Source organism: Chenopodium quinoa, unplaced genomic scaffold (assembly GCF_001683475.1).
Source record: "Chenopodium quinoa cultivar QQ74 unplaced genomic scaffold, ASM168347v1, whole genome shotgun sequence".
NCBI lineage: Eukaryota > Viridiplantae > Streptophyta > Magnoliopsida > Caryophyllales > Amaranthaceae > Chenopodium > Chenopodium quinoa.
In genome coordinates this window covers 6,247,107-6,252,225 of record NW_018742951.1, presented here as the reverse complement: position 1 = coordinate 6,252,225, position 5,119 = coordinate 6,247,107, and the positions used below count along the sequence as shown (strand labels likewise).

The following is a 5,119-nucleotide window of genomic DNA, read 5'->3' as shown; positions in this document are numbered from 1 at the left end:
TGCGAGCATGTTGTTTTATTGATGCTCGGATATTCATGTTAGTGTGGTGCATATGTACTCAGCTTTTGCTGTTTCGTACTTTTGTGTTTGTGTTTGGAGTTCCTTTGGATTGACCCTACTATGACCCATTTATATGGTGAGTAGAGGAGTTGAAATAAAGAGAAAGTGATAGGTACTTTAAGCATGAAGAGCATGAAGGGAATGATTGCAGAGAGTTACTTGTTATGCTTTCTTAGTTTTATTTATTGAATTGTTGATTATTATTTATGGACTAACATTGTTATGCTTTATTTTAAGTTGGCTTTTGAAGGGCCATAATTATATTGGTTCCAACTTGTGGATGTTTTATTTAACTTATGTTTTGAGGTTGTGAACTCAAGTTAGTTATTTTGAAAAGTTGATTTTTAGTTTTAGAATTCTGCTGTGTGACTTTGAAAATAGCCTTAGCCGTTATCACGATGGCGGTAATATTTTGGTTATTTCCTAAAATGAGTTTTATTTAGAGTAAAAAGAATATTTTAAAAGGAGGAAATTTCTAGGGTATTACAAAGTGGTATCTGGGAACTTTGGTTGGATTTTACTTACCACTAAAGCCAAAAATATTTTTTTTAGGTACCTATTTTTTAAAAGCTTGGCCAAGTGCTTATTTAAATAATTTTGAAAATATTTTTAGGAGGACCGAATTATTTTTTTTAGGACCGAAAATACTTTTTTTTTTATTTTAAATAGGTCCCAATTTTTTTTTTTAAAGTAATAAGGGCCAAAATTTTATTTTTTATTTTGAGGGGTCTGAATTTTTTTTTTTTATTATTTCGGGCAACTAATTTTTGAAAATAGAGTTCGATTTAAAAAAAAATTATGTGTGCAGGTATGCGAAGGAATTAAGGTATGTAATTATGTGTTAATTTCTTTTGAAAGCATGTGGTGAGATTGGGTAGGAAAGAAAGGGCATATACACTAGACGAAAAAGGTAATTTGGCACCGGTTCAAATCCCCCCTAAGGCACCGGTTTTGAACCGTTGGGGATTTGAGGGATGCCAAATCCCCAAAAATTTGGCACCGGTTCAAAACCGGTGCCAACTAAAGCATTTGGCACCGGTTAACCGGTGCTAACTACACGCTTTGGCACCGGTTAACCGGTGCTAAATGTAAATGTCGCGCTATTTTTTTTTTTAATTTTAACTACAATTGGCACCGGTTAACCGGTGCCAATTATGCCTTCAAACAGTAAAAAACAAAAAAATTATTTCAGCATACAATTTATTCATCAATCCAATTTATTCATCAATCCAATTTCAGCATACAATCCAAAACAATAAATTGAACAAGGCTATATTCATCAAATAAATTGTTATTTTACAATTTATTAAAAAGAAAAACAGAGAAATTGCTGAATTTGTTATTTTACAACCCAGAAACTTCGAACTTCATACTCAGCAAATTCACGACCTTCAAACCAAAAATTAAAAAAATCAGAAATATCAAACCTGCATCAATTAAAAGGATAAAATCAGATAAATTCAACAAAAATCGAACAAAAATCAAACAAATGAACCCACAAAATCGAACAAATAAACCCCAAAAAAATCGAAAATCAATAGAACAAATAAACCCCCCTAAAAAATCAAAAATCAATAGAACAAATAAACCCAAAAAATCGAACAAAAATCGATCAAAAAAACCCCTTAAAAACGAACGATTAACCAAGATAAATTCAACAAAAAAAACCAAAAATAAATAAAACAAATAAACCACAAAAAAATCGAAAATAAATCGAACAAATAACCCCAAAAATTGAACAAAAATCGAACAAGGCACTAAGATTTAACCCAGATAAATTCAACCAAAAAAACAAAATATAAATAGAACAAATAAACCCAAAAAAACGAAAGCTAATCGAACAATTAAACCCAAAAAATCGAACACAAATTGATCAATTATACCCCATTAAAAACGAACGATTAACCCAGATAAATTCAACCAAAAAAACAAAAAATAAATAGAACAAATAAACTCCCAAAAAAACGAAAAGAAATCGAACAAATAAACCCCAAAAATCGAACAAAAAAAGATCAAATAAACCCCTTAAAAACGAACAATTTCGCACAAATACACCCACACAGATTCAACCCACAAAACCCAGAAACCTAGAATCGTGAAAAACCCAGAAATCGTGAAAAACCCAGCTTAAATCGTGAAAAACCCAAAACCCAGAAACCCTAACCTCAAATTTCTGATTTTAGGCGGCGGTGATGTTTGTTGTGGTTGACGGCGGCGGCTTGATTGTTGTGTTGGTTGTCGTGCTTGGTTGGAGAGAGAAGAACAGAGATGAGAGATAAGGAATTGAAGGAGAGAGAATGAAAAACGAATTGAAGGAGAAATGAAGGAGTTATGTAAAAAACTCGGCTTTTTGTTGTTTTAAATGGTATCGGTTCGAACCGGAGCTAATTGCAATAATTGCCACCGGTTCGCTCTAAACCGGTGCCAACTCCATTCCCTTCTTTTGTTTTGTTTTTTTTTTTTTTTTTTTTTTTTTTTTTTTTTTTTTGTAAATGGTTGGCACCGGTTTGAACCGGTGCTAATTAAAGGATTTGGCACCGGTTTAGGTTGGAACCAGTGCCAACTCTGAAATTTCCAATCCCGCCCATTTATTTTGGCACCGATTTTCAAGAACCGGTGCTAAGGGGGGGGGGTGCCTATTTCAAATTTTCTACTAGTGATAGGTTAGAATTGTATGTCTTCCTATGTACATATTTTATTTATGCGAGCTGTTTTGGCATGTTGTATGATGATATGTCTTTAAGTGAAAGCATGTTTATGTGAATTAATATACAAAATTGTATGATTGAGCACCAAATTTAAATTGTTTGCAAGGAACTATATACTTGAGTTTGAAAAAGAATTTCTTTATTGAGTCATGACCCAAAATACCTTGCAGGATGTTTTATTTACCTAGTAGATTCACAAATATGGGCACTCTAGCCAAGAAAGTCTATGAGGATGTTTGGGATTATATTCGCAGGATTCGTTTTTACTGTTCTTATAGATCTGATGTGTTTAGAGAGCGTCATCTTGACCAACCTGACTATATTGCCATGATTGTCATTGCTTACCTAACTATCCTCCCTATGAAGCTATTAAGAGCCGCTTTTGTGATTTTCATTTGCCTAATGGTGTTGCTAATTACACTAAATATAAAGACTCTAATGGTTTGTGGGGAGCGGATTGGAAATACTTATACCGTTACATTGCTCACAAAGAATTTATCTATCTTACCCATCAATATGCTGCTTATCCTCCACCTTACTATAACTTTGGTAATCACTAAGTTCCTTAACAAAATGCTTCACAAGCTCCACAACAAAATACACCTTATTATTGTTTAGAAAATTATGATTCTATTTTCGAGTCAGAACTTTAGCAAACTTATGAGAGCCAAGAGGAGCCAATGGAGCAAGATAATGAGTCAAGAGACACCTCATACAGAGTAATTCCTAATCCAAATCCTCTAAGCCCTCCAGTAACTATTAATGTGGAATCTGATGAGTTTGAGGAAGAACCTGATGAAGAAATGGATCCTAAAGAAGATAAGATGATGACAATGATGGTGATGATGGGAGTGACCCTGAGTATAATCCAAGGAAGTACAAGGAGATGAAAGACAAGATTGACAATGTCAATGTTTGAAGATCTTAGACTAACTTTTCCTTAGAATTTTGAGCATTTATTTAATTCTTTATTTACAGTTGCAGTTTAATAAAGTATAGCATATGAGTAATAAGTAGCAAAGCTATATTTAGGATATTCAAAACATTTCTTTTCATTATTGCAATAAAGTCTCATTTATTCTTTTCTTATTCATTTCAATCATCAACCAAGCCTACCAAGTGTCATTTCTTAGTTTCTAATTCTGTTAATGGTACCAAGGGAAATGACTCAAAAATGTTTTTGTTATGTGCTTACTTAAGTGAAATGGTTGCATGACAACCAATACAATGTGTTAAATTATTAGTAGGAGAAATGAGTAGGTGCTTCTACTATAATTCAGAATGACTGCATGTATGCTTGATTTAAAGTATTTTGGTTGTTGTCTAGTTATAAGAGAGTTGTGACCAACCTAATAGTAGTCATTTCTTCATTCAGGAGGACTAGAATGGCAGGGAGAAACAACAATAACAATGATCTGAATGAAGTAGTAAGGCAAGTAGCTGTTGTAGCTCAATAGTTAGCTGAAAGGAATAACAATAACAATCTTGACCCTGTTGGGGAGTTGTTTAAGAAGATAGCCCAAAGCAAACCTCCTACATACCAGGGTGAACCTGACCCAACTATCCTTCAAAATTGGCCGAGAGTGTTCGATAAGTTGTTTGGGATAGTAGCATGTTCTAATGAGTCCAAAGTGAGTAGTGAAGCTTACTACTTAAGGGGTGAAGCAGATTTGTGGTGGCAGTAGAGTGAGCAAACTGTGAGAGTTTTACCTAACTTTGGATGGAATGTGTTCAAAGAGCAAGTGAAGGATAATAACTACCCAATGTTCTTGCAAAACCAGAAAGCTTATGAATTTCTAGAACTTAAGATGGGAACCATGTCGGTGACAGAGTATTACACTAAGTTCATCGAGTTTTCTAGGTTTGTTGAAGATATTGTGGCTATTGATAGGCAGAAAGGTAGAAGGTTTTGTTAGGTTTCATAGTGTCTGACACTACACGGAATGAAACCCTCCCAAAATCCGCACACAAATTAAAGTAACTAAACATGCATATTAATTAATTAACAATCACATAATTAATTAACAAGGAGAGATAAAGAAGAAAAGACGATCTAACCCTTTATGCGTGCTTTGCTCTTTCTAAGAGCTCGTACTTGAAAGCTTATAGCTTTGCAAATGCACAAGCCTTCGACGGCTCTCACCCTCGAGACCCGACCCGAACGGCCCCTACCCCGAAGCTTAGTCGGGATAGACCAAAAGTACTTAGAGTATTAGAACGAAAGTATTCTCACTTGTGGAGATCCTTTCAAGTTCACAACTCAAGTTCCCTTTCCCAATGCCAAGTGATTGGTATTTATAGGGAAAGGAGCCCTTGAATTCCAATCTCCTATCAATGTGGGAGAGTTGATA

The 5,119-nt window shown here is 34.3% G+C and overlaps 1 long non-coding RNA gene across 1 annotated transcript; it reads right to left on the bottom strand.

The window, feature by feature from the left end:
* Positions 1-1,246: 1,246 nt before the first annotated feature.
* On the bottom strand, positions 1,247-2,488 carry LOC110728444. The gene is made up of 2 exons (XR_002512685.1): positions 2,225-2,488; positions 1,247-1,487 (listed from the first exon to the last, which is right to left on the bottom strand). It is a non-coding gene; the product is annotated as an uncharacterized LOC110728444 (long non-coding RNA).
* Positions 2,489-5,119: the final 2,631 nt, after the last annotated feature.